General features: G+C 52.5%; 50 non-coding genes across 50 annotated transcripts; 40 read left to right on the forward strand and 10 right to left on the reverse strand.

The window, feature by feature from the left end:
* Positions 1-42: 42 nt before the first annotated feature.
* On the forward strand, positions 43-114 carry Trnae-uuc (transfer RNA glutamic acid (anticodon UUC)). The gene has a single exon. It is a non-coding gene; the product is annotated as a tRNA-Glu (tRNA).
* A 198-nt stretch (positions 115-312) lies between these two features.
* Positions 313-386, forward strand: Trnai-aau (transfer RNA isoleucine (anticodon AAU)). The gene has a single exon. It is a non-coding gene; the product is annotated as a tRNA-Ile (tRNA).
* Positions 387-971: 585 nt separating this feature from the next.
* On the reverse strand, positions 972-1,043 carry Trnag-ucc (transfer RNA glycine (anticodon UCC)). Its single transcript has one exon. It is a non-coding gene; the product is annotated as a tRNA-Gly (tRNA).
* A 341-nt stretch (positions 1,044-1,384) lies between these two features.
* Trnag-gcc (transfer RNA glycine (anticodon GCC)) lies at positions 1,385-1,455 on the forward strand. The gene has a single exon. It is a non-coding gene; the product is annotated as a tRNA-Gly (tRNA).
* A 381-nt stretch (positions 1,456-1,836) lies between these two features.
* On the forward strand, positions 1,837-1,909 carry Trnam-cau (transfer RNA methionine (anticodon CAU)). The gene has a single exon. It is a non-coding gene; the product is annotated as a tRNA-Met (tRNA).
* Positions 1,910-2,205: 296 nt separating this feature from the next.
* Trnae-uuc (transfer RNA glutamic acid (anticodon UUC)) lies at positions 2,206-2,277 on the forward strand. The gene has a single exon. It is a non-coding gene; the product is annotated as a tRNA-Glu (tRNA).
* A 198-nt stretch (positions 2,278-2,475) lies between these two features.
* Trnai-aau (transfer RNA isoleucine (anticodon AAU)) lies at positions 2,476-2,549 on the forward strand. The gene has a single exon. It is a non-coding gene; the product is annotated as a tRNA-Ile (tRNA).
* Positions 2,550-3,134: 585 nt separating this feature from the next.
* Positions 3,135-3,206, reverse strand: Trnag-ucc (transfer RNA glycine (anticodon UCC)). The gene has a single exon. It is a non-coding gene; the product is annotated as a tRNA-Gly (tRNA).
* A 341-nt stretch (positions 3,207-3,547) lies between these two features.
* Positions 3,548-3,618, forward strand: Trnag-gcc (transfer RNA glycine (anticodon GCC)). Its single transcript has one exon. It is a non-coding gene; the product is annotated as a tRNA-Gly (tRNA).
* A 381-nt stretch (positions 3,619-3,999) lies between these two features.
* On the forward strand, positions 4,000-4,072 carry Trnam-cau (transfer RNA methionine (anticodon CAU)). The gene has a single exon. It is a non-coding gene; the product is annotated as a tRNA-Met (tRNA).
* A 296-nt stretch (positions 4,073-4,368) lies between these two features.
* On the forward strand, positions 4,369-4,440 carry Trnae-uuc (transfer RNA glutamic acid (anticodon UUC)). Its single transcript has one exon. It is a non-coding gene; the product is annotated as a tRNA-Glu (tRNA).
* Positions 4,441-4,638: 198 nt separating this feature from the next.
* Positions 4,639-4,712, forward strand: Trnai-aau (transfer RNA isoleucine (anticodon AAU)). Its single transcript has one exon. It is a non-coding gene; the product is annotated as a tRNA-Ile (tRNA).
* A 585-nt stretch (positions 4,713-5,297) lies between these two features.
* Positions 5,298-5,369, reverse strand: Trnag-ucc (transfer RNA glycine (anticodon UCC)). Its single transcript has one exon. It is a non-coding gene; the product is annotated as a tRNA-Gly (tRNA).
* Positions 5,370-5,710: 341 nt separating this feature from the next.
* On the forward strand, positions 5,711-5,781 carry Trnag-gcc (transfer RNA glycine (anticodon GCC)). Its single transcript has one exon. It is a non-coding gene; the product is annotated as a tRNA-Gly (tRNA).
* A 381-nt stretch (positions 5,782-6,162) lies between these two features.
* Positions 6,163-6,235, forward strand: Trnam-cau (transfer RNA methionine (anticodon CAU)). Its single transcript has one exon. It is a non-coding gene; the product is annotated as a tRNA-Met (tRNA).
* Positions 6,236-6,531: 296 nt separating this feature from the next.
* Trnae-uuc (transfer RNA glutamic acid (anticodon UUC)) lies at positions 6,532-6,603 on the forward strand. Its single transcript has one exon. It is a non-coding gene; the product is annotated as a tRNA-Glu (tRNA).
* A 198-nt stretch (positions 6,604-6,801) lies between these two features.
* Positions 6,802-6,875, forward strand: Trnai-aau (transfer RNA isoleucine (anticodon AAU)). Its single transcript has one exon. It is a non-coding gene; the product is annotated as a tRNA-Ile (tRNA).
* A 585-nt stretch (positions 6,876-7,460) lies between these two features.
* Trnag-ucc (transfer RNA glycine (anticodon UCC)) lies at positions 7,461-7,532 on the reverse strand. Its single transcript has one exon. It is a non-coding gene; the product is annotated as a tRNA-Gly (tRNA).
* Positions 7,533-7,873: 341 nt separating this feature from the next.
* On the forward strand, positions 7,874-7,944 carry Trnag-gcc (transfer RNA glycine (anticodon GCC)). Its single transcript has one exon. It is a non-coding gene; the product is annotated as a tRNA-Gly (tRNA).
* A 381-nt stretch (positions 7,945-8,325) lies between these two features.
* On the forward strand, positions 8,326-8,398 carry Trnam-cau (transfer RNA methionine (anticodon CAU)). Its single transcript has one exon. It is a non-coding gene; the product is annotated as a tRNA-Met (tRNA).
* Positions 8,399-8,694: 296 nt separating this feature from the next.
* Positions 8,695-8,766, forward strand: Trnae-uuc (transfer RNA glutamic acid (anticodon UUC)). The gene has a single exon. It is a non-coding gene; the product is annotated as a tRNA-Glu (tRNA).
* Positions 8,767-8,964: 198 nt separating this feature from the next.
* On the forward strand, positions 8,965-9,038 carry Trnai-aau (transfer RNA isoleucine (anticodon AAU)). Its single transcript has one exon. It is a non-coding gene; the product is annotated as a tRNA-Ile (tRNA).
* A 585-nt stretch (positions 9,039-9,623) lies between these two features.
* Positions 9,624-9,695, reverse strand: Trnag-ucc (transfer RNA glycine (anticodon UCC)). Its single transcript has one exon. It is a non-coding gene; the product is annotated as a tRNA-Gly (tRNA).
* A 341-nt stretch (positions 9,696-10,036) lies between these two features.
* On the forward strand, positions 10,037-10,107 carry Trnag-gcc (transfer RNA glycine (anticodon GCC)). Its single transcript has one exon. It is a non-coding gene; the product is annotated as a tRNA-Gly (tRNA).
* Positions 10,108-10,488: 381 nt separating this feature from the next.
* On the forward strand, positions 10,489-10,561 carry Trnam-cau (transfer RNA methionine (anticodon CAU)). Its single transcript has one exon. It is a non-coding gene; the product is annotated as a tRNA-Met (tRNA).
* Positions 10,562-10,857: 296 nt separating this feature from the next.
* On the forward strand, positions 10,858-10,929 carry Trnae-uuc (transfer RNA glutamic acid (anticodon UUC)). Its single transcript has one exon. It is a non-coding gene; the product is annotated as a tRNA-Glu (tRNA).
* A 198-nt stretch (positions 10,930-11,127) lies between these two features.
* Positions 11,128-11,201, forward strand: Trnai-aau (transfer RNA isoleucine (anticodon AAU)). Its single transcript has one exon. It is a non-coding gene; the product is annotated as a tRNA-Ile (tRNA).
* Positions 11,202-11,786: 585 nt separating this feature from the next.
* On the reverse strand, positions 11,787-11,858 carry Trnag-ucc (transfer RNA glycine (anticodon UCC)). The gene has a single exon. It is a non-coding gene; the product is annotated as a tRNA-Gly (tRNA).
* Positions 11,859-12,199: 341 nt separating this feature from the next.
* Trnag-gcc (transfer RNA glycine (anticodon GCC)) lies at positions 12,200-12,270 on the forward strand. Its single transcript has one exon. It is a non-coding gene; the product is annotated as a tRNA-Gly (tRNA).
* A 381-nt stretch (positions 12,271-12,651) lies between these two features.
* On the forward strand, positions 12,652-12,724 carry Trnam-cau (transfer RNA methionine (anticodon CAU)). The gene has a single exon. It is a non-coding gene; the product is annotated as a tRNA-Met (tRNA).
* Positions 12,725-13,020: 296 nt separating this feature from the next.
* On the forward strand, positions 13,021-13,092 carry Trnae-uuc (transfer RNA glutamic acid (anticodon UUC)). The gene has a single exon. It is a non-coding gene; the product is annotated as a tRNA-Glu (tRNA).
* Positions 13,093-13,290: 198 nt separating this feature from the next.
* Trnai-aau (transfer RNA isoleucine (anticodon AAU)) lies at positions 13,291-13,364 on the forward strand. The gene has a single exon. It is a non-coding gene; the product is annotated as a tRNA-Ile (tRNA).
* A 585-nt stretch (positions 13,365-13,949) lies between these two features.
* Positions 13,950-14,021, reverse strand: Trnag-ucc (transfer RNA glycine (anticodon UCC)). The gene has a single exon. It is a non-coding gene; the product is annotated as a tRNA-Gly (tRNA).
* A 341-nt stretch (positions 14,022-14,362) lies between these two features.
* Positions 14,363-14,433, forward strand: Trnag-gcc (transfer RNA glycine (anticodon GCC)). Its single transcript has one exon. It is a non-coding gene; the product is annotated as a tRNA-Gly (tRNA).
* A 381-nt stretch (positions 14,434-14,814) lies between these two features.
* Trnam-cau (transfer RNA methionine (anticodon CAU)) lies at positions 14,815-14,887 on the forward strand. The gene has a single exon. It is a non-coding gene; the product is annotated as a tRNA-Met (tRNA).
* Positions 14,888-15,183: 296 nt separating this feature from the next.
* Positions 15,184-15,255, forward strand: Trnae-uuc (transfer RNA glutamic acid (anticodon UUC)). The gene has a single exon. It is a non-coding gene; the product is annotated as a tRNA-Glu (tRNA).
* A 198-nt stretch (positions 15,256-15,453) lies between these two features.
* Positions 15,454-15,527, forward strand: Trnai-aau (transfer RNA isoleucine (anticodon AAU)). Its single transcript has one exon. It is a non-coding gene; the product is annotated as a tRNA-Ile (tRNA).
* A 585-nt stretch (positions 15,528-16,112) lies between these two features.
* Positions 16,113-16,184, reverse strand: Trnag-ucc (transfer RNA glycine (anticodon UCC)). Its single transcript has one exon. It is a non-coding gene; the product is annotated as a tRNA-Gly (tRNA).
* Positions 16,185-16,525: 341 nt separating this feature from the next.
* Trnag-gcc (transfer RNA glycine (anticodon GCC)) lies at positions 16,526-16,596 on the forward strand. Its single transcript has one exon. It is a non-coding gene; the product is annotated as a tRNA-Gly (tRNA).
* Positions 16,597-16,977: 381 nt separating this feature from the next.
* Positions 16,978-17,050, forward strand: Trnam-cau (transfer RNA methionine (anticodon CAU)). Its single transcript has one exon. It is a non-coding gene; the product is annotated as a tRNA-Met (tRNA).
* Positions 17,051-17,346: 296 nt separating this feature from the next.
* Positions 17,347-17,418, forward strand: Trnae-uuc (transfer RNA glutamic acid (anticodon UUC)). The gene has a single exon. It is a non-coding gene; the product is annotated as a tRNA-Glu (tRNA).
* Positions 17,419-17,616: 198 nt separating this feature from the next.
* Trnai-aau (transfer RNA isoleucine (anticodon AAU)) lies at positions 17,617-17,690 on the forward strand. Its single transcript has one exon. It is a non-coding gene; the product is annotated as a tRNA-Ile (tRNA).
* Positions 17,691-18,275: 585 nt separating this feature from the next.
* On the reverse strand, positions 18,276-18,347 carry Trnag-ucc (transfer RNA glycine (anticodon UCC)). Its single transcript has one exon. It is a non-coding gene; the product is annotated as a tRNA-Gly (tRNA).
* A 341-nt stretch (positions 18,348-18,688) lies between these two features.
* Positions 18,689-18,759, forward strand: Trnag-gcc (transfer RNA glycine (anticodon GCC)). The gene has a single exon. It is a non-coding gene; the product is annotated as a tRNA-Gly (tRNA).
* A 381-nt stretch (positions 18,760-19,140) lies between these two features.
* Positions 19,141-19,213, forward strand: Trnam-cau (transfer RNA methionine (anticodon CAU)). The gene has a single exon. It is a non-coding gene; the product is annotated as a tRNA-Met (tRNA).
* A 296-nt stretch (positions 19,214-19,509) lies between these two features.
* On the forward strand, positions 19,510-19,581 carry Trnae-uuc (transfer RNA glutamic acid (anticodon UUC)). The gene has a single exon. It is a non-coding gene; the product is annotated as a tRNA-Glu (tRNA).
* Positions 19,582-25,899: 6,318 nt separating this feature from the next.
* On the reverse strand, positions 25,900-25,971 carry Trnag-ucc (transfer RNA glycine (anticodon UCC)). Its single transcript has one exon. It is a non-coding gene; the product is annotated as a tRNA-Gly (tRNA).
* A 341-nt stretch (positions 25,972-26,312) lies between these two features.
* On the forward strand, positions 26,313-26,383 carry Trnag-gcc (transfer RNA glycine (anticodon GCC)). Its single transcript has one exon. It is a non-coding gene; the product is annotated as a tRNA-Gly (tRNA).
* A 381-nt stretch (positions 26,384-26,764) lies between these two features.
* Trnam-cau (transfer RNA methionine (anticodon CAU)) lies at positions 26,765-26,837 on the forward strand. The gene has a single exon. It is a non-coding gene; the product is annotated as a tRNA-Met (tRNA).
* A 296-nt stretch (positions 26,838-27,133) lies between these two features.
* Positions 27,134-27,205, forward strand: Trnae-uuc (transfer RNA glutamic acid (anticodon UUC)). Its single transcript has one exon. It is a non-coding gene; the product is annotated as a tRNA-Glu (tRNA).
* The last annotated feature ends 102 nt before the right edge of the window (positions 27,206-27,307 follow it).

Below are 27,307 nucleotides of genomic sequence, written 5' to 3' on the forward strand. Positions count from 1 at the left end.
ATGCGCCAAGGGACCGTCCGAACCGTTAAAGAGACGCACAGATCCGGTGTGGTCTAGTGGCTAGGATACCTGGCTTTCACCCAGGAGGCCCGGGTTCGATTCCCGGTACCGGAACGGAATTTTTTCCACACTACTCGTGACAAGTTTGAGCTGTCCGAGCTGCCGTTTCCCGTCCTGCTCGCAATATAGCTACTGTTTCGTGACAGTCAGCAGAATATAGACGAGGGAAGCAGACACACGACGGCCATAGAAATGGTGTATGGCTTCATGCCACACGGTTCCAGCGTAGGCCTGAGCAACAGCATCTGTCGAGGCCCGTTAGCTCAGTTGGTTAGAGCGTCGTGCTAATAACGCGAAGGTCGTGGGTTCGATCCCCCCACGGGCCACTACGCTTTTACTACTACGAAAAGGCAGCGCCGATTTCAGCTGGCGAGTGTGATGACCACCCTGCGTGGAAGTTGACAGAGGTTCCGAACCCGACCTGTCGGGAAGCGCTACAGCATTCACTCGCCAATGGCCATAGTGTGCTCAATACACTGGTTCTCAACCGATAAAGAGAAAATGAAAGGAAATGTCCGAATGCCGATGCGTAACAACTTTGGCCCTTGTCAGTACTTGGGCGGGTAAGTGCATCGGAACACAGGCTACTGTTGGCAGTTTTACTTCCTATTTTTCTTTCTCCTTTGTTTTCGGAGCCACAGCCCGATTCGGTCAGGGAGACGCCACCGTGAAATGAAGGGGCGTGCTGTGTGTCTATCGCCTCGCCTCTCCTTATCTCTCTCAGTCGTTTCTCGTGCTTGTTGTTTTGATATAGGCCGATTTGAGAGCGTCAGCTCTCGCGTCAGCCGAGCAAAGTCGAGACAAGTCGAGACACACTACAGGCTGGTCTGCAGCGAGTAACAGGGAGGAAAACAAAACATTAATTTCAAGGCGCGTGGCAAAAGTACCCATACGCGAAATTAAAAGCCTGCTGCGGTGGCCGGGAATCGAACCCGGATCAACTGCTTGGAAGGCAACTATGCTGACCATTACACCACCACCGCACAGGGGAGCGCCCCGGCGCCGCACTGTGTCGGCTTCCCGCCTGTCGGCAGCGGCCGAAGGTGATGGTACCTGGCAGGCGCATTTCGAGGTAGGCTAGGGGAGCACATCCAGACGCATTCGGACAGCATATCCGCGCACATTTCGCATCCTTTGGCAAGAGTCGGCTCTGGCGACGCAAGAGTACGCAGAGGACGGCGTTCTGGCGGCGATTTTAAGCAGTACAGTGCAGGGTTCAGCGTCTGCAGCATCTTCTCGACAGAATGCTATGGCGCTTGACGACAGTCCCACTTTCCCTTAAGACAACTGCTCGGGAAGCAGCTTGAAGTTGATACCGACCGGAGCATCGGTGGTTCAGTGGTAGAATGCTCGCCTGCCACGCGGGCGGCCCGGGTTCGATTCCCGGCCGATGCATCATTTTGCTTTTCCCGCGGTAATGCTGCCGTGTGGCTTGCGCGCTTGACATGCACGATCCACAAGAATGTATAGCTGGATTCCCTTGAGAAGAACCGAGAACGCAGCACTAGCGGGTCCCCACTGGGACGCTCGCATCATGTTCTATAGACTAGCGTCGGCCTGGCCTCACAAGTTGCTGTGTCCAGGTGCCTCCGAGGCACTGAACTTTAACGACAAGGAGTGCTGCCTATCGTTGCAAAAGCTGCAGCAACACCGCAATCAACTGGGCCGGCAATGCACGTGTAGCAAACAGAACACGTTATCCAGGAAGTACAGTGTCTTCACGTCTAACATTCGGTGTGATACTTACCCAGTTTCCAGGACAAACGGTTAACCGGTGCCTCGGTAGCGCAGTAGGCAGCGCGTAAGTCTCATAATCATAAGGTCGTGAGTTCGATCCTCACCCGGGGCATTTAATTTTCTGTGACTGATGGTGGTGCTGTTGCTGGGGCCCCAACTTATTTCTTGTTTGTTATCCACAACGCTTCAGCGGGAAAATGTTTACTTCCTGTTATTGCTACTTACAGCTTCCCTTTTCCTCTTCTCCCAGCAGAGCATGAAGCCAAAAGCATTGCTCTGAGACGTTTGAGGTGCGCGCCTTGCCAGTCAGCATGCGCAAAGATGCTCGTAAAGAGAGATGGGCGCCGACGCGGGACTCGGCACGAAATGCGCCAAGGGACCGTCCGAACCGTTAAAGAGACGCACAGATCCGGTGTGGTCTAGTGGCTAGGATACCTGGCTTTCACCCAGGAGGCCCGGGTTCGATTCCCGGTACCGGAACGGAATTTTTTCCACACTACTCGTGACAAGTTTGAGCTGTCCGAGCTGCCGTTTCCCGTCCTGCTCGCAATATAGCTACTGTTTCGTGACAGTCAGCAGAATATAGACGAGGGAAGCAGACACACGACGGCCATAGAAATGGTGTATGGCTTCATGCCACACGGTTCCAGCGTAGGCCTGAGCAACTGCATCTGTCGAGGCCCGTTAGCTCAGTTGGTTAGAGCGTCGTGCTAATAACGCGAAGGTCGTGGGTTCGATCCCCCCACGGGCCACTACGCTTTTACTACTACGAAAAGGCAGCGCCGATTTCAGCTGGCGAGTGTGATGACCACCCTGCGTGGAAGTTGACAGAGGTTCCGAACCCGACCTGTCGGGAAGCGCTACAGCATTCACTCGCCAATGGCCATAGTGTGCTCAATACACTGGTTCTCAACCGATAAAGAGAAAATGAAAGGAAATGTCCGAATGCCGATGCGTAACAACTTTGGCCCTTGTCAGTACTTGGGCGGGTAAGTGCATCGGAACACAGGCTACTGTTGGCAGTTTTACTTCCTATTTTTCTTTCTCCTTTGTTTTCGGAGCCACAGCCCGATTCGGTCAGGGAGACGCCACCGTGAAATGAAGGGGCGTGCTGTGTGTCTATCGCCTCGCCTCTCCTTATCTCTCTCAGTCGTTTCTCGTGCTTGTTGTTTTGATATAGGCCGATTTGAGAGCGTCAGCTCTCGCGTCAGCCGAGCAAAGTCGAGACAAGTCGAGACACACTACAGGCTGGTCTGCAGCGAGTAACAGGGAGGAAAACAAAACATTAATTTCAAGGCGCGTGGCAAAAGTACCCATACGCGAAATTAAAAGCCTGCTGCGGTGGCCGGGAATCGAACCCGGATCAACTGCTTGGAAGGCAACTATGCTGACCATTACACCACCACCGCACAGGGGAGCGCCCCGGCGCCGCACTGTGTCGGCTTCCCGCCTGTCGGCAGCGGCCGAAGGTGATGGTACCTGGCAGGCGCATTTCGAGGTAGGCTAGGGGAGCACATCCAGACGCATTCGGACAGCATATCCGCGCACATTTCGCATCCTTTGGCAAGAGTCGGCTCTGGCGACGCAAGAGTACGCAGAGGACGGCGTTCTGGCGGCGATTTTAAGCAGTACAGTGCAGGGTTCAGCGTCTGCAGCATCTTCTCGACAGAATGCTATGGCGCTTGACGACAGTCCCACTTTCCCTTAAGACAACTGCTCGGGAAGCAGCTTGAAGTTGATACCGACCGGAGCATCGGTGGTTCAGTGGTAGAATGCTCGCCTGCCACGCGGGCGGCCCGGGTTCGATTCCCGGCCGATGCATCATTTTGCTTTTCCCGCGGTAATGCTGCCGTGTGGCTTGCGCGCTTGACATGCACGATCCACAAGAATGTATAGCTGGATTCCCTTGAGAAGAACCGAGAACGCAGCACTAGCGGGTCCCCACTGGGACGCTCGCATCATGTTCTATAGACTAGCGTCGGCCTGGCCTCACAAGTTGCTGTGTCCAGGTGCCTCCGAGGCACTGAACTTTAACGACAAGGAGTGCTGCCTATCGTTGCAAAAGCTGCAGCAACACCGCAATCAACTGGGCCGGCAATGCACGTGTAGCAAACAGAACACGTTATCCAGGAAGTACAGTGTCTTCACGTCTAACATTCGGTGTGATACTTACCCAGTTTCCAGGACAAACGGTTAACCGGTGCCTCGGTAGCGCAGTAGGCAGCGCGTAAGTCTCATAATCATAAGGTCGTGAGTTCGATCCTCACCCGGGGCTTTTAATTTTCTGTGACTGATGGTGGTGCTGTTGCTGGGGCCCCAACTTATTTCTTGTTTGTTATCCACAACGCTTCAGCGGGAAAATGTTTACTTCCTGTTATTGCTACTTACAGCTTCCCTTTTCCTCTTCTCCCAGCAGAGCATGAAGCCAAAAGCATTGCTCTGAGACGTTTGAGGTGCGCGCCTTGCCAGTCAGCATGCGCAAAGATGCTCGTAAAGAGAGATGGGCGCCGACGCGGGACTCGGCACGAAATGCGCCAAGGGACCGTCCGAACCGTTAAAGAGACGCACAGATCCGGTGTGGTCTAGTGGCTAGGATACCTGGCTTTCACCCAGGAGGCCCGGGTTCGATTCCCGGTACCGGAACGGAATTTTTTCCACACTACTCGTGACAAGTTTGAGCTGTCCGAGCTGCCGTTTCCCGTCCTGCTCGCAATATAGCTACTGTTTCGTGACAGTCAGCAGAATATAGACGAGGGAAGCAGACACACGACGGCCATAGAAATGGTGTATGGCTTCATGCCACACGGTTCCAGCGTAGGCCTGAGCAACAGCATCTGTCGAGGCCCGTTAGCTCAGTTGGTTAGAGCGTCGTGCTAATAACGCGAAGGTCGTGGGTTCGATCCCCCCACGGGCCACTACGCTTTTACTACTACGAAAAGGCAGCGCCGATTTCAGCTGGCGAGTGTGATGACCACCCTGCGTGGAAGTTGACAGAGGTTCCGAACCCGACCTGTCGGGAAGCGCTACAGCATTCACTCGCCAATGGCCATAGTGTGCTCAATACACTGGTTCTCAACCGATAAAGAGAAAATGAAAGGAAATGTCCGAATGCCGATGCGTAACAACTTTGGCCCTTGTCAGTACTTGGGCGGGTAAGTGCATCGGAACACAGGCTACTGTTGGCAGTTTTACTTCCTATTTTTCTTTCTCCTTTGTTTTCGGAGCCACAGCCCGATTCGGTCAGGGAGACGCCACCGTGAAATGAAGGGGCGTGCTGTGTGTCTATCGCCTCGCCTCTCCTTATCTCTCTCAGTCGTTTCTCGTGCTTGTTGTTTTGATATAGGCCGATTTGAGAGCGTCAGCTCTCGCGTCAGCCGAGCAAAGTCGAGACAAGTCGAGACACACTACAGGCTGGTCTGCAGCGAGTAACAGGGAGGAAAACAAAACATTAATTTCAAGGCGCGTGGCAAAAGTACCCATACGCGAAATTAAAAGCCTGCTGCGGTGGCCGGGAATCGAACCCGGATCAACTGCTTGGAAGGCAACTATGCTGACCATTACACCACCACCGCACAGGGGAGCGCCCCGGCGCCGCACTGTGTCGGCTTCCCGCCTGTCGGCAGCGGCCGAAGGTGATGGTACCTGGCAGGCGCATTTCGAGGTAGGCTAGGGGAGCACATCCAGACGCATTCGGACAGCATATCCGCGCACATTTCGCATCCTTTGGCAAGAGTCGGCTCTGGCGACGCAAGAGTACGCAGAGGACGGCGTTCTGGCGGCGATTTTAAGCAGTACAGTGCAGGGTTCAGCGTCTGCAGCATCTTCTCGACAGAATGCTATGGCGCTTGACGACAGTCCCACTTTCCCTTAAGACAACTGCTCGGGAAGCAGCTTGAAGTTGATACCGACCGGAGCATCGGTGGTTCAGTGGTAGAATGCTCGCCTGCCACGCGGGCGGCCCGGGTTCGATTCCCGGCCGATGCATCATTTTGCTTTTCCCGCGGTAATGCTGCCGTGTGGCTTGCGCGCTTGACATGCACGATCCACAAGAATGTATAGCTGGATTCCCTTGAGAAGAACCGAGAACGCAGCACTAGCGGGTCCCCACTGGGACGCTCGCATCATGTTCTATAGACTAGCGTCGGCCTGGCCTCACAAGTTGCTGTGTCCAGGTGCCTCCGAGGCACTGAACTTTAACGACAAGGAGTGCTGCCTATCGTTGCAAAAGCTGCAGCAACACCGCAATCAACTGGGCCGGCAATGCACGTGTAGCAAACAGAACACGTTATCCAGGAAGTACAGTGTCTTCACGTCTAACATTCGGTGTGATACTTACCCAGTTTCCAGGACAAACGGTTAACCGGTGCCTCGGTAGCGCAGTAGGCAGCGCGTAAGTCTCATAATCATAAGGTCGTGAGTTCGATCCTCACCCGGGGCTTTTAATTTTCTGTGACTGATGGTGGTGCTGTTGCTGGGGCCCCAACTTATTTCTTGTTTGTTATCCACAACGCTTCAGCGGGAAAATGTTTACTTCCTGTTATTGCTACTTACAGCTTCCCTTTTCCTCTTCTCCCAGCAGAGCATGAAGCCAAAAGCATTGCTCTGAGACGTTTGAGGTGCGCGCCTTGCCAGTCAGCATGCGCAAAGATGCTCGTAAAGAGAGATGGGCGCCGACGCGGGACTCGGCACGAAATGCGCCAAGGGACCGTCCGAACCGTTAAAGAGACGCACAGATCCGGTGTGGTCTAGTGGCTAGGATACCTGGCTTTCACCCAGGAGGCCCGGGTTCGATTCCCGGTACCGGAACGGAATTTTTTCCACACTACTCGTGACAAGTTTGAGCTGTCCGAGCTGCCGTTTCCCGTCCTGCTCGCAATATAGCTACTGTTTCGTGACAGTCAGCAGAATATAGACGAGGGAAGCAGACACACGACGGCCATAGAAATGGTGTATGGCTTCATGCCACACGGTTCCAGCGTAGGCCTGAGCAACAGCATCTGTCGAGGCCCGTTAGCTCAGTTGGTTAGAGCGTCGTGCTAATAACGCGAAGGTCGTGGGTTCGATCCCCCCACGGGCCACTACGCTTTTACTACTACGAAAAGGCAGCGCCGATTTCAGCTGGCGAGTGTGATGACCACCCTGCGTGGAAGTTGACAGAGGTTCCGAACCCGACCTGTCGGGAAGCGCTACAGCATTCACTCGCCAATGGCCATAGTGTGCTCAATACACTGGTTCTCAACCGATAAAGAGAAAATGAAAGGAAATGTCCGAATGCCGATGCGTAACAACTTTGGCCCTTGTCAGTACTTGGGCGGGTAAGTGCATCGGAACACAGGCTACTGTTGGCAGTTTTACTTCCTATTTTTCTTTCTCCTTTGTTTTCGGAGCCACAGCCCGATTCGGTCAGGGAGACGCCACCGTGAAATGAAGGGGCGTGCTGTGTGTCTATCGCCTCGCCTCTCCTTATCTCTCTCAGTCGTTTCTCGTGCTTGTTGTTTTGATATAGGCCGATTTGAGAGCGTCAGCTCTCGCGTCAGCCGAGCAAAGTCGAGACAAGTCGAGACACACTACAGGCTGGTCTGCAGCGAGTAACAGGGAGGAAAACAAAACATTAATTTCAAGGCGCGTGGCAAAAGTACCCATACGCGAAATTAAAAGCCTGCTGCGGTGGCCGGGAATCGAACCCGGATCAACTGCTTGGAAGGCAACTATGCTGACCATTACACCACCACCGCACAGGGGAGCGCCCCGGCGCCGCACTGTGTCGGCTTCCCGCCTGTCGGCAGCGGCCGAAGGTGATGGTACCTGGCAGGCGCATTTCGAGGTAGGCTAGGGGAGCACATCCAGACGCATTCGGACAGCATATCCGCGCACATTTCGCATCCTTTGGCAAGAGTCGGCTCTGGCGACGCAAGAGTACGCAGAGGACGGCGTTCTGGCGGCGATTTTAAGCAGTACAGTGCAGGGTTCAGCGTCTGCAGCATCTTCTCGACAGAATGCTATGGCGCTTGACGACAGTCCCACTTTCCCTTAAGACAACTGCTCGGGAAGCAGCTTGAAGTTGATACCGACCGGAGCATCGGTGGTTCAGTGGTAGAATGCTCGCCTGCCACGCGGGCGGCCCGGGTTCGATTCCCGGCCGATGCATCATTTTGCTTTTCCCGCGGTAATGCTGCCGTGTGGCTTGCGCGCTTGACATGCACGATCCACAAGAATGTATAGCTGGATTCCCTTGAGAAGAACCGAGAACGCAGCACTAGCGGGTCCCCACTGGGACGCTCGCATCATGTTCTATAGACTAGCGTCGGCCTGGCCTCACAAGTTGCTGTGTCCAGGTGCCTCCGAGGCACTGAACTTTAACGACAAGGAGTGCTGCCTATCGTTGCAAAAGCTGCAGCAACACCGCAATCAACTGGGCCGGCAATGCACGTGTAGCAAACAGAACACGTTATCCAGGAAGTACAGTGTCTTCACGTCTAACATTCGGTGTGATACTTACCCAGTTTCCAGGACAAACGGTTAACCGGTGCCTCGGTAGCGCAGTAGGCAGCGCGTAAGTCTCATAATCATAAGGTCGTGAGTTCGATCCTCACCCGGGGCATTTAATTTTCTGTGACTGATGGTGGTGCTGTTGCTGGGGCCCCAACTTATTTCTTGTTTGTTATCCACAACGCTTCAGCGGGAAAATGTTTACTTCCTGTTATTGCTACTTACAGCTTCCCTTTTCCTCTTCTCCCAGCAGAGCATGAAGCCAAAAGCATTGCTCTGAGACGTTTGAGGTGCGCGCCTTGCCAGTCAGCATGCGCAAAGATGCTCGTAAAGAGAGATGGGCGCCGACGCGGGACTCGGCACGAAATGCGCCAAGGGACCGTCCGAACCGTTAAAGAGACGCACAGATCCGGTGTGGTCTAGTGGCTAGGATACCTGGCTTTCACCCAGGAGGCCCGGGTTCGATTCCCGGTACCGGAACGGAATTTTTTCCACACTACTCGTGACAAGTTTGAGCTGTCCGAGCTGCCGTTTCCCGTCCTGCTCGCAATATAGCTACTGTTTCGTGACAGTCAGCAGAATATAGACGAGGGAAGCAGACACACGACGGCCATAGAAATGGTGTATGGCTTCATGCCACACGGTTCCAGCGTAGGCCTGAGCAACAGCATCTGTCGAGGCCCGTTAGCTCAGTTGGTTAGAGCGTCGTGCTAATAACGCGAAGGTCGTGGGTTCGATCCCCCCACGGGCCACTACGCTTTTACTACTACGAAAAGGCAGCGCCGATTTCAGCTGGCGAGTGTGATGACCACCCTGCGTGGAAGTTGACAGAGGTTCCGAACCCGACCTGTCGGGAAGCGCTACAGCATTCACTCGCCAATGGCCATAGTGTGCTCAATACACTGGTTCTCAACCGATAAAGAGAAAATGAAAGGAAATGTCCGAATGCCGATGCGTAACAACTTTGGCCCTTGTCAGTACTTGGGCGGGTAAGTGCATCGGAACACAGGCTACTGTTGGCAGTTTTACTTCCTATTTTTCTTTCTCCTTTGTTTTCGGAGCCACAGCCCGATTCGGTCAGGGAGACGCCACCGTGAAATGAAGGGGCGTGCTGTGTGTCTATCGCCTCGCCTCTCCTTATCTCTCTCAGTCGTTTCTCGTGCTTGTTGTTTTGATATAGGCCGATTTGAGAGCGTCAGCTCTCGCGTCAGCCGAGCAAAGTCGAGACAAGTCGAGACACACTACAGGCTGGTCTGCAGCGAGTAACAGGGAGGAAAACAAAACATTAATTTCAAGGCGCGTGGCAAAAGTACCCATACGCGAAATTAAAAGCCTGCTGCGGTGGCCGGGAATCGAACCCGGATCAACTGCTTGGAAGGCAACTATGCTGACCATTACACCACCACCGCACAGGGGAGCGCCCCGGCGCCGCACTGTGTCGGCTTCCCGCCTGTCGGCAGCGGCCGAAGGTGATGGTACCTGGCAGGCGCATTTCGAGGTACGCTAGGGGAGCACATCCAGACGCATTCGGACAGCATATCCGCGCACATTTCGCATCCTTTGGCAAGAGTCGGCTCTGGCGACGCAAGAGTACGCAGAGGACGGCGTTCTGGCGGCGATTTTAAGCAGTACAGTGCAGGGTTCAGCGTCTGCAGCATCTTCTCGACAGAATGCTATGGCGCTTGACGACAGTCCCACTTTCCCTTAAGACAACTGCTCGGGAAGCAGCTTGAAGTTGATACCGACCGGAGCATCGGTGGTTCAGTGGTAGAATGCTCGCCTGCCACGCGGGCGGCCCGGGTTCGATTCCCGGCCGATGCATCATTTTGCTTTTCCCGCGGTAATGCTGCCGTGTGGCTTGCGCGCTTGACATGCACGATCCACAAGAATGTATAGCTGGATTCCCTTGAGAAGAACCGAGAACGCAGCACTAGCGGGTCCCCACTGGGACGCTCGCATCATGTTCTATAGACTAGCGTCGGCCTGGCCTCACAAGTTGCTGTGTCCAGGTGCCTCCGAGGCACTGAACTTTAACGACAAGGAGTGCTGCCTATCGTTGCAAAAGCTGCAGCAACACCGCAATCAACTGGGCCGGCAATGCACGTGTAGCAAACAGAACACGTTATCCAGGAAGTACAGTGTCTTCACGTCTAACATTCGGTGTGATACTTACCCAGTTTCCAGGACAAACGGTTAACCGGTGCCTCGGTAGCGCAGTAGGCAGCGCGTAAGTCTCATAATCATAAGGTCGTGAGTTCGATCCTCACCCGGGGCATTTAATTTTCTGTGACTGATGGTGGTGCTGTTGCTGGGGCCCCAACTTATTTCTTGTTTGTTATCCACAACGCTTCAGCGGGAAAATGTTTACTTCCTGTTATTGCTACTTACAGCTTCCCTTTTCCTCTTCTCCCAGCAGAGCATGAAGCCAAAAGCATTGCTCTGAGACGTTTGAGGTGCGCGCCTTGCCAGTCAGCATGCGCAAAGATGCTCGTAAAGAGAGATGGGCGCCGACGCGGGACTCGGCACGAAATGCGCCAAGGGACCGTCCGAACCGTTAAAGAGACGCACAGATCCGGTGTGGTCTAGTGGCTAGGATACCTGGCTTTCACCCAGGAGGCCCGGGTTCGATTCCCGGTACCGGAACGGAATTTTTTCCACACTACTCGTGACAAGTTTGAGCTGTCCGAGCTGCCGTTTCCCGTCCTGCTCGCAATATAGCTACTGTTTCGTGACAGTCAGCAGAATATAGACGAGGGAAGCAGACACACGACGGCCATAGAAATGGTGTATGGCTTCATGCCACACGGTTCCAGCGTAGGCCTGAGCAACAGCATCTGTCGAGGCCCGTTAGCTCAGTTGGTTAGAGCGTCGTGCTAATAACGCGAAGGTCGTGGGTTCGATCCCCCCACGGGCCACTACGCTTTTACTACTACGAAAAGGCAGCGCCGATTTCAGCTGGCGAGTGTGATGACCACCCTGCGTGGAAGTTGACAGAGGTTCCGAACCCGACCTGTCGGGAAGCGCTACAGCATTCACTCGCCAATGGCCATAGTGTGCTCAATACACTGGTTCTCAACCGATAAAGAGAAAATGAAAGGAAATGTCCGAATGCCGATGCGTAACAACTTTGGCCCTTGTCAGTACTTGGGCGGGTAAGTGCATCGGAACACAGGCTACTGTTGGCAGTTTTACTTCCTATTTTTCTTTCTCCTTTGTTTTCGGAGCCACAGCCCGATTCGGTCAGGGAGACGCCACCGTGAAATGAAGGGGCGTGCTGTGTGTCTATCGCCTCGCCTCTCCTTATCTCTCTCAGTCGTTTCTCGTGCTTGTTGTTTTGATATAGGCCGATTTGAGAGCGTCAGCTCTCGCGTCAGCCGAGCAAAGTCGAGACAAGTCGAGACACACTACAGGCTGGTCTGCAGCGAGTAACAGGGAGGAAAACAAAACATTAATTTCAAGGCGCGTGGCAAAAGTACCCATACGCGAAATTAAAAGCCTGCTGCGGTGGCCGGGAATCGAACCCGGATCAACTGCTTGGAAGGCAACTATGCTGACCATTACACCACCACCGCACAGGGGAGCGCCCCGGCGCCGCACTGTGTCGGCTTCCCGCCTGTCGGCAGCGGCCGAAGGTGATGGTACCTGGCAGGCGCATTTCGAGGTAGGCTAGGGGAGCACATCCAGACGCATTCGGACAGCATATCCGCGCACATTTCGCATCCTTTGGCAAGAGTCGGCTCTGGCGACGCAAGAGTACGCAGAGGACGGCGTTCTGGCGGCGATTTTAAGCAGTACAGTGCAGGGTTCAGCGTCTGCAGCATCTTCTCGACAGAATGCTATGGCGCTTGACGACAGTCCCACTTTCCCTTAAGACAACTGCTCGGGAAGCAGCTTGAAGTTGATACCGACCGGAGCATCGGTGGTTCAGTGGTAGAATGCTCGCCTGCCACGCGGGCGGCCCGGGTTCGATTCCCGGCCGATGCATCATTTTGCTTTTCCCGCGGTAATGCTGCCGTGTGGCTTGCGCGCTTGACATGCACGATCCACAAGAATGTATAGCTGGATTCCCTTGAGAAGAACCGAGAACGCAGCACTAGCGGGTCCCCACTGGGACGCTCGCATCATGTTCTATAGACTAGCGTCGGCCTGGCCTCACAAGTTGCTGTGTCCAGGTGCCTCCGAGGCACTGAACTTTAACGACAAGGAGTGCTGCCTATCGTTGCAAAAGCTGCAGCAACACCGCAATCAACTGGGCCGGCAATGCACGTGTAGCAAACAGAACACGTTATCCAGGAAGTACAGTGTCTTCACGTCTAACATTCGGTGTGATACTTACCCAGTTTCCAGGACAAACGGTTAACCGGTGCCTCGGTAGCGCAGTAGGCAGCGCGTAAGTCTCATAATCATAAGGTCGTGAGTTCGATCCTCACCCGGGGCATTTAATTTTCTGTGACTGATGGTGGTGCTGTTGCTGGGGCCCCAACTTATTTCTTGTTTGTTATCCACAACGCTTCAGCGGGAAAATGTTTACTTCCTGTTATTGCTACTTACAGCTTCCCTTTTCCTCTTCTCCCAGCAGAGCATGAAGCCAAAAGCATTGCTCTGAGACGTTTGAGGTGCGCGCCTTGCCAGTCAGCATGCGCAAAGATGCTCGTAAAGAGAGATGGGCGCCGACGCGGGACTCGGCACGAAATGCGCCAAGGGACCGTCCGAACCGTTAAAGAGACGCACAGATCCGGTGTGGTCTAGTGGCTAGGATACCTGGCTTTCACCCAGGAGGCCCGGGTTCGATTCCCGGTACCGGAACGGAATTTTTTCCACACTACTCGTGACAAGTTTGAGCTGTCCGAGCTGCCGTTTCCCGTCCTGCTCGCAATATAGCTACTGTTTCGTGACAGTCAGCAGAATATAGACGAGGGAAGCAGACACACGACGGCCATAGAAATGGTGTATGGCTTCATGCCACACGGTTCCAGCGTAGGCCTGAGCAACAGCATCTGTCGAGGCCCGTTAGCTCAGTTGGTTAGAGCGTCGTGCTAATAACGCGAAGGTCGTGGGTTCGATCCCCCCACGGGCCACTACGCTTTTACTACTACGAAAAGGCAGCGCCGATTTCAGCTGGCGAGTGTGATGACCACCCTGCGTGGAAGTTGACAGAGGTTCCGAACCCGACCTGTCGGGAAGCGCTACAGCATTCACTCGCCAATGGCCATAGTGTGCTCAATACACTGGTTCTCAACCGATAAAGAGAAAATGAAAGGAAATGTCCGAATGCCGATGCGTAACAACTTTGGCCCTTGTCAGTACTTGGGCGGGTAAGTGCATCGGAACACAGGCTACTGTTGGCAGTTTTACTTCCTATTTTTCTTTCTCCTTTGTTTTCGGAGCCACAGCCCGATTCGGTCAGGGAGACGCCACCGTGAAATGAAGGGGCGTGCTGTGTGTCTATCGCCTCGCCTCTCCTTATCTCTCTCAGTCGTTTCTCGTGCTTGTTGTTTTGATATAGGCCGATTTGAGAGCGTCAGCTCTCGCGTCAGCCGAGCAAAGTCGAGACAAGTCGAGACACACTACAGGCTGGTCTGCAGCGAGTAACAGGGAGGAAAACAAAACATTAATTTCAAGGCGCGTGGCAAAAGTACCCATACGCGAAATTAAAAGCCTGCTGCGGTGGCCGGGAATCGAACCCGGATCAACTGCTTGGAAGGCAACTATGCTGACCATTACACCACCACCGCACAGGGGAGCGCCCCGGCGCCGCACTGTGTCGGCTTCCCGCCTGTCGGCAGCGGCCGAAGGTGATGGTACCTGGCAGGCGCATTTCGAGGTAGGCTAGGGGAGCACATCCAGACGCATTCGGACAGCATATCCGCGCACATTTCGCATCCTTTGGCAAGAGTCGGCTCTGGCGACGCAAGAGTACGCAGAGGACGGCGTTCTGGCGGCGATTTTAAGCAGTACAGTGCAGGGTTCAGCGTCTGCAGCATCTTCTCGACAGAATGCTATGGCGCTTGACGACAGTCCCACTTTCCCTTAAGACAACTGCTCGGGAAGCAGCTTGAAGTTGATACCGACCGGAGCATCGGTGGTTCAGTGGTAGAATGCTCGCCTGCCACGCGGGCGGCCCGGGTTCGATTCCCGGCCGATGCATCATTTTGCTTTTCCCGCGGTAATGCTGCCGTGTGGCTTGCGCGCTTGACATGCACGATCCACAAGAATGTATAGCTGGATTCCCTTGAGAAGAACCGAGAACGCAGCACTAGCGGGTCCCCACTGGGACGCTCGCATCATGTTCTATAGACTAGCGTCGGCCTGGCCTCACAAGTTGCTGTGTCCAGGTGCCTCCGAGGCACTGAACTTTAACGACAAGGAGTGCTGCCTATCGTTGCAAAAGCTGCAGCAACACCGCAATCAACTGGGCCGGCAATGCACGTGTAGCAAACAGAACACGTTATCCAGGAAGTACAGTGTCTTCACGTCTAACATTCGGTGTGATACTTACCCAGTTTCCAGGACAAACGGTTAACCGGTGCCTCGGTAGCGCAGTAGGCAGCGCGTAAGTCTCATAATCATAAGGTCGTGAGTTCGATCCTCACCCGGGGCATTTAATTTTCTGTGACTGATGGTGGTGCTGTTGCTGGGGCCCCAACTTATTTCTTGTTTGTTATCCACAACGCTTCAGCGGGAAAATGTTTACTTCCTGTTATTGCTACTTACAGCTTCCCTTTTCCTCTTCTCCCAGCAGAGCATGAAGCCAAAAGCATTGCTCTGAGACGTTTGAGGTGCGCGCCTTGCCAGTCAGCATGCGCAAAGATGCTCGTAAAGAGAGATGGGCGCCGACGCGGGACTCGGCACGAAATGCGCCAAGGGACCGTCCGAACCGTTAAAGAGACGCACAGATCCGGTGTGGTCTAGTGGCTAGGATACCTGGCTTTCACCCAGGAGGCCCGGGTTCGATTCCCGGTACCGGAACGGAATTTTTTCCACACTACTCGTGACAAGTTTGAGCTGTCCGAGCTGCCGTTTCCCGTCCTGCTCGCAATATAGCTACTGTTTCGTGACAGTCAGCAGAATATAGACGAGGGAAGCAGACACACGACGGCCATAGAAATGGTGTATGGCTTCATGCCACACGGTTCCAGCGTAGGCCTGAGCAACAGCATCTGTCGAGGCCCGTTAGCTCAGTTGGTTAGAGCGTCGTGCTAATAACGCGAAGGTCGTGGGTTCGATCCCCCCACGGGCCACTACGCTTTTACTACTACGAAAAGGCAGCGCCGATTTCAGCTGGCGAGTGTGATGACCACCCTGCGTGGAAGTTGACAGAGGTTCCGAACCCGACCTGTCGGGAAGCGCTACAGCATTCACTCGCCAATGGCCATAGTGTGCTCAATACACTGGTTCTCAACCGATAAAGAGAAAATGAAAGGAAATGTCCGAATGCCGATGCGTAACAACTTTGGCCCTTGTCAGTACTTGGGCGGGTAAGTGCATCGGAACACAGGCTACTGTTGGCAGTTTTACTTCCTATTTTTCTTTCTCCTTTGTTTTCGGAGCCACAGCCCGATTCGGTCAGGGAGACGCCACCGTGAAATGAAGGGGCGTGCTGTGTGTCTATCGCCTCGCCTCTCCTTATCTCTCTCAGTCGTTTCTCGTGCTTGTTGTTTTGATATAGGCCGATTTGAGAGCGTCAGCTCTCGCGTCAGCCGAGCAAAGTCGAGACAAGTCGAGACACACTACAGGCTGGTCTGCAGCGAGTAACAGGGAGGAAAACAAAACATTAATTTCAAGGCGCGTGGCAAAAGTACCCATACGCGAAATTAAAAGCCTGCTGCGGTGGCCGGGAATCGAACCCGGATCAACTGCTTGGAAGGCAACTATGCTGACCATTACACCACCACCGCACAGGGGAGCGCCCCGGCGCCGCACTGTGTCGGCTTCCCGCCTGTCGGCAGCGGCCGAAGGTGATGGTACCTGGCAGGCGCATTTCGAGGTAGGCTAGGGGAGCACATCCAGACGCATTCGGACAGCATATCCGCGCACATTTCGCATCCTTTGGCAAGAGTCGGCTCTGGCGACGCAAGAGTACGCAGAGGACGGCGTTCTGGCGGCGATTTTAAGCAGTACAGTGCAGGGTTCAGCGTCTGCAGCATCTTCTCGACAGAATGCTATGGCGCTTGACGACAGTCCCACTTTCCCTTAAGACAACTGCTCGGGAAGCAGCTTGAAGTTGATACCGACCGGAGCATCGGTGGTTCAGTGGTAGAATGCTCGCCTGCCACGCGGGCGGCCAGGGTTCGATTCCCGGCCGATGCATCATTTTGCTTTTCCCGCGGTAATGCTGCCGTGTGGCTTGCGCGCTTGACATGCACGATCCACAAGAATGTATAGCTGGATTCCCTTGAGAAGAACCGAGAACGCAGCACTAGCGGGTCCCCACTGGGACGCTCGCATCATGTTCTATAGACTAGCGTCGGCCTGGCCTCACAAGTTGCTGTGTCCAGGTGCCTCCGAGGCACTGAACTTTAACGACAAGGAGTGCTGCCTATCGTTGCAAAAGCTGCAGCAACACCGCAATCAACTGGGCCGGCAATGCACGTGTAGCAAACAGAACACGTTATCCAGGAAGTACAGTGTCTTCACGTCTAACATTCGGTGTGATACTTACCCAGTTTCCAGGACAAACGGTTAACCGGTGCCTCGGTAGCGCAGTAGGCAGCGCGTAAGTCTCATAATCATAAGGTCGTGAGTTCGATCCTCACCCGGGGCATTTAATTTTCTGTGACTGATGGTGGTGCTGTTGCTGGGGCCCCAACTTATTTCTTGTTTGTTATCCACAACGCTTCAGCGGGAAAATGTTTACTTCCTGTTATTGCTACTTACAGCTTCCCTTTTCCTCTTCTCCCAGCAGAGCATGAAGCCAAAAGCATTGCTCTGAGACGTTTGAGGTGCGCGCCTTGCCAGTCAGCATGCGCAAAGATGCTCGTAAAGAGAGATGGGCGCCGACGCGGGACTCGGCACGAAATGCGCCAAGGGACCGTCCGAACCGTTAAAGAGACGCACAGATCCGGTGTGGTCTAGTGGCTAGGATACCTGGCTTTCACCCAGGAGGCCCGGGTTCGATTCCCGGTACCGGAACGGAATTTTTTCCACACTACTCGTGACAAGTTTGAGCTGTCCGAGCTGCCGTTTCCCGTCCTGCTCGCAATATAGCTACTGTTTCGTGACAGTCAGCAGAATATAGACGAGGGAAGCAGACACACGACGGCCATAGAAATGGTGTATGGCTTCATGCCACACGGTTCCAGCGTAGGCCTGAGCAACTGCATCTGTCGAGGCCCGTTAGCTCAGTTGGTTAGAGCGTCGTGCTAATAACGCGAAGGTCGTGGGTTCGATCCCCCCACGGGCCACTACGCTTTTACTACTACGAAAAGGCAGCGCCGATTTCAGCTGGCGAGTGTGATGACCACCCTGCGTGGAAGTTGACAGAGGTTCCGAACCCGACCTGTCGGGAAGCGCTACAGCATTCACTCGCCAATGGCCATAGTGTGCTCAATACACTGGTTCTCAACCGATAAAGAGAAAATGAAAGGAAATGTCCGAATGCCGATGCGTAACAACTTTGGCCCTTGTCAGTACTTGGGCGGGTAAGTGCATCGGAACACAGGCTACTGTTGGCAGTTTTACTTCCTATTTTTCTTTCTCCTTTGTTTTCGGAGCCACAGCCCGATTCGGTCAGGGAGACGCCACCGTGAAATGAAGGGGCGTGCTGTGTGTCTATCGCCTCGCCTCTCCTTATCTCTCTCAGTCGTTTCTCGTGCTTGTTGTTTTGATATAGGCCGATTTGAGAGCGTCAGCTCTCGCGTCAGCCGAGCAAAGTCGAGACAAGTCGAGACACACTACAGGCTGGTCTGCAGCGAGTAACAGGGAGGAAAACAAAACATTAATTTCAAGGCGCGTGGCAAAAGTACCCATACGCGAAATTAAAAGCCTGCTGCGGTGGCCGGGAATCGAACCCGGATCAACTGCTTGGAAGGCAACTATGCTGACCATTACACCACCACCGCACAGGGGAGCGCCCCGGCGCCGCACTGTGTCGGCTTCCCGCCTGTCGGCAGCGGCCGAAGGTGATGGTACCTGGCAGGCGCATTTCGAGGTAGGCTAGGGGAGCACATCCAGACGCATTCGGACAGCATATCCGCGCACATTTCGCATCCTTTGGCAAGAGTCGGCTCTGGCGACGCAAGAGTACGCAGAGGACGGCGTTCTGGCGGCGATTTTAAGCAGTACAGTGCAGGGTTCAGCGTCTGCAGCATCTTCTCGACAGAATGCTATGGCGCTTGACGACAGTCCCACTTTCCCTTAAGACAACTGCTCGGGAAGCAGCTTGAAGTTGATACCGACCGGAGCATCGGTGGTTCAGTGGTAGAATGCTCGCCTGCCACGCGGGCGGCCCGGGTTCGATTCCCGGCCGATGCATCATTTTGCTTTTCCCGCGGTAATGCTGCCGTGTGGCTTGCGCGCTTGACATGCACGATCCACAAGAATGTATAGCTGGATTCCCTTGAGAAGAACCGAGAACGCAGCACTAGCGGGTCCCCACTGGGACGCTCGCATCATGTTCTATAGACTAGCGTCGGCCTGGCCTCACAAGTTGCTGTGTCCAGGTGCCTCCGAGGCACTGAACTTTAACGACAAGGAGTGCTGCCTATCGTTGCAAAAGCTGCAGCAACACCGCAATCAACTGGGCCGGCAATGCACGTGTAGCAAACAGAACACGTTATCCAGGAAGTACAGTGTCTTCACGTCTAACATTCGGTGTGATACTTACCCAGTTTCCAGGACAAACGGTTAACCGGTGCCTCGGTAGCGCAGTAGGCAGCGCGTAAGTCTCATAATCATAAGGTCGTGAGTTCGATCCTCACCGGGGGCATTTAATTTTCTGTGACTGATGGTGGTGCTGTTGCTGGGGCCCCAACTTATTTCTTGTTTGTTATCCACAACGCTTCAGCGGGAAAATGTTTACTTCCTGTTATTGCTACTTACAGCTTCCCTTTTCCTCTTCTCCCAGCAGAGCATGAAGCCAAAAGCATTGCTCTGAGACGTTTGAGGTGCGCGCCTTGCCAGTCAGCATGCGCAAAGATGCTCGTAAAGAGAGATGGGCGCCGACGCGGGACTCGGCACGAAATGCGCCAAGGGACCGTCCGAACCGTTAAAGAGACGCACAGATCCGGTGTGGTCTAGTGGCTAGGATACCTGGCTTTCACCCAGGAGGCCCGGGTTCGATTCCCGGTACCGGAACGGAATTTTTTCCACACTACTCGTGACAAGTTTGAGCTGTCCGAGCTGCCGTTTCCCGTCCTGCTCGCAATATAGCTACTGTTTCGTGACAGTCAGCAGAATATAGACGAGGGAAGCAGACACACGACGGCCATAGAAATGGTGTATGGCTTCATGCCACACGGTTCCAGCGTAGGCCTGAGCAACTGCATCTGTCGAGGCCCGTTAGCTCAGTTGGTTCAGTCTGCCTGCAGCGGCGGTGGCGAGCGGTTCGTCGTGCTGTGCTTCGCTCTGCGGCTGGCTTTGTTTACATCCGCTGTGTAAGTCTGTGCGTTTTCGCCGGCGCTTCGCAGTAGTTAGATATTCTGTCAACGTTCGAAAATGCAGTAATGGCTCAACTTAGTAGAAAGGACACTCTGAAATTTACCTTTGATCGACGTTTTGCTCGACCTAAATCTTTCGAAATTGAGGATTGGTTAGAGGAAGTTGTTCAAGTTCCGTTTGAAGATACTGTTGGTTTTCACTTGTCAATTGTGAGTAGTGTGATGTACTTGAAGCTGAAAAACCCTGAGTTATGCGAACGAGTTGTCAATAATACCGGTGGTAAACTTAAGTTTAAACACAGTGATGGAAATATTGGCGAAGTTACTGTCGATCATGTGGGACTTGGTATTCGAACAATTCGAATTTTTGAGCTACCCTTTGAAGTTCCTACAGATGCGATCAATCTTGTTATTGCTCCCTTTGGGAAGGTCCTCAGTAATTTTGCAGAAAAATGGTCCGGTGCTCACAAATATCCGGTTTTGAACGGTGTCAGGCAGTTGAAGGTGGACTTATTACGACATATTCCGTCTTACATTAACGTTTGCGGTTATCGAGGTATCGTCATTTATGATGGTCAACCACGAACGTGTGCAGCTTGCAAGTCTCCAGGTCATATTCGTTCTGAATGTATTCAAAGACGTGTTGTGCAGCTGCCGACAGGTGAACCGGTGAAGTCCGCGGAGATGACTATTTTGTCCACCACTTACGCTTCGGTGGCTCGCGACCAACCGACCGACCAACTGCCCATGGATACCGAAGTAGACATTCGCCCCCAACCAACCCTTCCTCCAACGGCCGAGCAACTTGTTGACATTTCTGAGCGACAAGAGCAACACCTGAGTGTGAGTGACGTGGTTGATTCCGTAGCGCAGTCCCCGACTCTGTCAACAGAACAAAATTCCACCTCCTCAGAGACGCAGGTCAGGACTGTGACTGCTGAATGTCGTTCCCCACAACCCCACCATGAAATCTCGGATTCCGATGAGCGTTGTCCACCTGCTAAATCCCCGCGGAAGAACAAGAAACGCAGAATCGCCCGCCAGGGTGCGGAAGAGGCGGCGGCGTCGTTGCGGGGAAAGGTGCAGCAAATCATGGACAAAGTCAGTGCAAAATCACCAGAATCCTCCCGACAACAGGCGCTAACTTCTGCACACCTGCGGGATGAAGATCGTGCAATCACGCTAACTGAGCCCTCTCGCGATGCTACCGGCCAGGTGTCTCCCATGTGCAGTGACGATGTTGATCATTGTTTAAAAGAACAACGACAACATCATCCTCTTGCGTCCAAGAACCCCAGCACTATAGACTGGGCGGCGGAACCAGAGGTCGAACACATGGACGCTGATGCAACTGATATTCCAGTCACTTCCCGATTTCCCGAACAGCCTTCTACGGCAGTAGAACCGGCACATGATGATAAGTTACTGGATCCACGGCAGGCAAACAAAGAAGAGGACTCTGACTTCTTTTAAAACGGCGCCGATTCCTTCTTACGCTCGTAAGAGCGTGAATGACTGATCAGCAGGCGTATAAAATTGGTACATTAAATATAAATAAAATCCGCAGTTCCCTCAAACTCGACAACATCGTAGACCTCTTATACGCCGCCGACATTGATATCCTCTTGCTTCAGGAGGTCGCCGACATTGCTTTGAACCACATTCCCGGTTATAATGTGACGGCCAATCCGGGACACGGTTCCGATTTAGGCACCGCTATTCTCACGAAAGAAGGAATTATCGTCCAGAATGTAGAACGACTCATAAGTTGTAGGGGAATTGGCGTGACTATCAATAATGTTAGACTCCTAAATCTGTATGCACCATCCGGCTCAACTAATAGGCGACGCCGAGCGGACTTTTTCAAGGAAGAAATACTTCCGCTTTTTGCAACACAATATGACCACCTAATATTGGCGGGAGATTTTAACTGTGTACTTAACGCCAAAGATCAGACGCCGCATTTCAATAAATCGATTGAATTAGAACAGATCGTCAAGGATTTACGTTTAGTCGATACGTGGGAGCACAAGTTTGGTACAACACCTGGTTTTACTCACGTCACGAATCATTCAGCGAGTAGATTGGACCGCATTTACGTATCGGACACTCTCAGACAGCGAATTTTACAAACTGAGGTCTGGCCAACCAGTTTCTCCGACCATGCGGCTTATATTTGCACGCTGAATTTGGGGAAACAGGAAACCTACCGAGGCAAAGGACTATGGAAACTAAATGTTGCACATTTAGACGATCCTGAATGCAGAGAAGCCTTCACTCGAGCGTGGAATGAAAGTGAAGCCAAATTCAGTACGTACGGCTCGGCATTGCAATGGTGGCTCGAATGCGCTAAACCGAAAATTCGTAAATCCATGATACAATATTCCCGGAATAAGAACTGGTGGTTTAAGAGAACGATGGAGTTTTATTATCAATGTCTTCGAGACTTATATACTCTTGATGCCACTGTGATTGACAACTACCCCCGCATTAAAAGACTGCAAGCAAAAATATTACTTTTGAAACGAAAACAGATGGAAGGTTACAAAATTAGAGGTCGGGTTTCGACTATGGCAAAAGGCGAACAGCCATCCATTTATCACCTGATACGTGAAACTAAACGAGCACGGACAAAGATCTTAACTGAACTACAATCCGAAGACGGCACGATTCTAACTCGGCAACACGATATCAGAGACGCCGTTCAAACTTATTACACTGACTTGATGTCCAATAAACCTACCGACGACGAAGCCCTTGCAGAGTTCCGGAGCAGCTTAACGCACAGGCTTCGCCCTGCGGATGTAGCCGAACTCGTCACCGATGTAACGGAAGATGAACTGGAAGATGTGGTGTTCCACAGTCCAAAAAACAAATCTCCCGGATGTGACGGTCTCCCGGTGGAACTTTATCAAGTCTTCTGGCCACAACTGAAGACAAAGCTGACGGTGCTCTGCAACGAACTTCTCCAACCGGACATGCCCATTCCTCCGCCATTCAGTGAAGGACTTGTGGTCTTACTCCCGAAACGGACGAGCAATAACACCGTCGCAACTTTGCGACCCATTACGTTGCTCAACAGCGACTACAAAATTTTTGCTCGCATTCTCGCAACGAGAATGAAAACTGTGATGCATACCGTCATTGGATCACATCAAACGAGTGTTGGAAAGGACAGAGCTATATATCAGACATTATCAGACTATCGAGATGTGATTTCTGTTGCGGACGCTTGCAAAATCCGATGTGCTATCGTAACTTTAGATTTCGCACAGGCTTTCGACAGAGTGAACCATCCTTACCTTTTCCAGATAATGCAGACTCTGGGTTTTCCTCCGCAGTTCATCAGCATCATACAGAAATTGTTACGGAATAGTACATCCAAACTTGTCGTTAACGGTCAGCCAAGTCGCGCCGTCCCGATAAACAGTTCTGTTAGGCAGGGCTGCCCTATGTCGATGGCGCTGTTTGCCATTGCGATCGAACCGCTGCTAGTCACCTTGACGGAACGTTTACAAGGACTCCACATACACGGGCAGAAGATAGTGTGCCGAGCTTACGCTGATGATGTTACCTTCCTAGCTATGAATGTCAATGAGGTCGAGAGGGGTCTCCTGATCATCTCACAATATGAAAAGGCATCTGGTGCGAAACTGCATTGGACGAAATCAGGGATCATGAACATTGGGCAAGGCATAGGCGCGATCGGTCATGGCCAGCTTAAAGAGATCACTAGGATGACGTGTCTCGGTGTCGATTTTCGGAACACCATCCGCCACACCATTGCCGCCAATTATAAGCAATTGCTCAACAAAATTCGTGCTTGTGCGAAGTTACATAGCGTCAGGAAATTGGACGAGCTTCAAAAGGTTGAATTGGCCAATATTTATATCACTGCCAAAATCAATTATGTGGCTCAAGTTTTGCCCATCCCCACCGATATAGCCAAATGCATGCTGTCCGCGCTTGGACACTTTGTATGTCGTGGCCAGATCTTTAAAGTTCGATATGACACCTTGACACTCCCAACGCGAGATGGCGGACTCAGTCTCACCGATGTACACAAAAAAGCGAAAGCTCTTTATTTCTGCAAAACTTACAAGCTATGGAAACAGTCACCGACCAGTCTGACCGCTCTTGTCCTGAATGAAATCGCACCGACTGATCTTCAACCGCCAATTGATGTGCACCATATACCGACTGCGCTCTACCACTTCAAGAGTTTTCTCTTAGAGTATAGTTATGTCCATACAACAGTCTCTGAAAAGAATTTGACGACAGTTAAGGCAATCTACAACTCCTTTGTGGCAACTAAATCACGGAATGTTATCGAACAAAAATTTCCAAACTACAACTGGGACGCGACGTGGCAAAACATCCACAGCCCCTACTTACCTTCGCAAGTAAAGGCGACGTGGTACGCTGCCGTCAATAGAAAAATCCCGACGCAGTCCAGGCTTCATGCAATTCATTTGCAGGACTCGCCAATGTGTGTCACGTGTAATCTCATAGACAGCGAAGAACACCGTTTCGTCTGTGGTACCACGAAAGATATATGGGGTTACGCCCGACAGAAACTGTCGAGCATCAAGAGGACCTCACCATCTGCGATAACGCCAGCTGACTTTCTCAACCCTGAAGCAATCCCATTTCCCAGGACAAAGCGGAATGCTGTCAACTGGATAATAGGTCACACAGTGCACTATATTTTTAGTACTGGCGATAAGAACAAAGACGATTTCGTTCTATACCTGACCCTGCAGCACAGCATGATCGCACGCGAACGTAACTACAAGGCGACCTTTGCCAACTTTTTAAGCAAGACCATTGTGTGATATGCGATTCGACACTCGACCCGTCAGTCTTGCCATGACGGGGAACGTAATATTTAAAGAACGCCCGAAACTATACCACGAGACATGAATGCATGTTTAACCTTCTTTCGAAGTAAGGCGAAACCGACTATTCGCTACATCATTGAGGAGCAGCAGAGGACAATAACAGACGAAAGATGTGAAGACAACACTAGAGAAAAAAACAAACACTTTTCGTTTTCTTATATTTTGCACCAACAAAGGAGAAGATTCCTTTTTAATCACTTATTTCTTATTTATTTATTTATTAATCCTAACCAGAAAAGGTACTTTAGTTCGACACTGCTTAACATAGTTGATAGTGTCATCATTTTTTTTTTGCCGTTAACGCCTCACTCACCTAGAAGAAATGGATTGAGTTCTGGTGGAAGAATGGATCCCTTCTGGAAGATCAAAAAAAAAAAAAAAAAAAAAAAAAAAAAAAGTGGTTAAGGAAAACAATAAAAAAAAAAAAAAAAAAACAAAAAAAGAAAAAAAAAAAAAAAAAAAAAAAAAAAGTTGGTTAGAGCGTCGTGCTAATAACGCGAAGGTCGTGGGTTCGATCCCCCCACGGGCCACTACGCTTTTACTACTACGAAAAGGCAGCGCCGATTTCAGCTGGCGAGTGTGATGACCACCCTGCGTGGAAGTTGACAGAGGTTCCGAACCCGACCTGTCGGGAAGCGCTACAGCATTCACTCGCCAATGGCCATAGTGTGCTCAATACACTGGTTCTCAACCGATAAAGAGAAAATGAAAGGAAATGTCCGAATGCCGATGCGTAACAACTTTGGCCCTTGTCAGTACTTGGGCGGGTAAGTGCATCGGAACACAGGCTACTGTTGGCAGTTTTACTTCCTATTTTTCTTTCTCCTTTGTTTTCGGAGCCACAGCCCGATTCGGTCAGGGAGACGCCACCGTGAAATGAAGGGGCGTGCTGTGTGTCTATCGCCTCGCCTCTCCTTATCTCTCTCAGTCGTTTCTCGTGCTTGTTGTTTTGATATAGGCCGATTTGAGAGCGTCAGCTCTCGCGTCAGCCGAGCAAAGTCGAGACAAGTCGAGACACACTACAGGCTGGTCTGCAGCGAGTAACAGGGAGGAAAACAAAACATTAATTTCAAGGCGCGTGGCAAAAGTACCCATACGCGAAATTAAAAGCCTGCTGCGGTGGCCGGGAATCGAACCCGGATCAACTGCTTGGAAGGCAACTATGCTGACCATTACACCACCACCGCACAGGGGAGCGCCCCGGCGCCGCACTGTGTCGGCTTCCCGCCTGTCGGCAGCGGCCGAAGGTGATGGTACCTGGCAGGCGCATTTCGAGGTAGGCTAGGGGAGCACATCCAGACGCATTCGGACAGCATATCCGCGCACATTTCGCATCCTTTGGCAAGAGTCGGCTCTGGCGACGCAAGAGTACGCAGAGGACGGCGTTCTGGCGGCGATTTTAAGCAGTACAGTGCAGGGTTCAGCGTCTGCAGCATCTTCTCGACAGAATGCTATGGCGCTTGACGACAGTCCCACTTTCCCTTAAGACAACTGCTCGGGAAGCAGCTTGAAGTTGATACCGACCGGAGCATCGGTGGTTCAGTGGTAGAATGCTCGCCTGCCACGCGGGCGGCCCGGGTTCGATTCCCGGCCGATGCATCATTTTGCTTTTCCCGCGGTAATGCTGCCGTGTGGCTTGCGCGCTTGACATGCACGATCCACAAGAATGTATAGCTGGATTCCCTTGAGAAGAACCGAGAACGCAGCACTAGCGGGTCCCCACTGGGACGCTCGCATCATGTTCTATAGACTAGCGTCGGCCTGGCCTCACAAGTTGCTGTGTCCAGGTGCCTCCGAGGCACTGAACTTTAACGACAAGGAGTGCTGCCTATCGTTGCAAAAGCTGCAGCAACACCGCAATCAACTGGGCCGGCAATGCACGTGTAGCAAACAGAACACGTTATCCAGGAAGTACAGTGTCTTCACGTCTAACATTCGGTGTGATACTTACCCAGTTTCCAGGACAAACGGTTAACCGGTGCCTCGGTAGCGCAGTAGGCAGCGCGTAAGTCTCATAATCATAAGGTCGTGAGTTCGATCCTCACCCGGGGCATTTAATTTTCTGTGACTGATGGTGGTGCTGTTGCTGGGGCCCCAACTTATTTCTTGTTTGTTATCCACAACGCTTCAGCGGGAAAATGTTTACTTCCTGTTATTGCTACTTACAGCTTCCCTTTTCCTCTTCTCCCAGCAGAGCATGAAGCCAAAAGCATTGCTCTGAGACGTTTGAGGTGCGCGCCTTGCCAGTCAGCATGCGCAAAGATGCTCGTAAAGAGAGATGGGCGCCGACGCGGGACTCGGCACGAAATGCGCCAAGGGACCGTCCGAACCGTTAAAGAGACGCACAGATCCGGTGTGGTCTAGTGGCTAGGATACCTGGCTTTCACCCAGGAGGCCCGGGTTCGATTCCCGGTACCGGAACGGAATTTTTTCCACACTACTCGTGACAAGTTTGAGCTGTCCGAGCTGCCGTTTCCCGTCCTGCTCGCAATATAGCTACTGTTTCGTGACAGTCAGCAGAAT

Source organism: Schistocerca gregaria, unplaced genomic scaffold (genome assembly GCF_023897955.1).
Source record: "Schistocerca gregaria isolate iqSchGreg1 unplaced genomic scaffold, iqSchGreg1.2 ptg000392l, whole genome shotgun sequence".
Taxonomy (NCBI): Eukaryota; Metazoa; Arthropoda; class Insecta; order Orthoptera; family Acrididae; genus Schistocerca; species Schistocerca gregaria.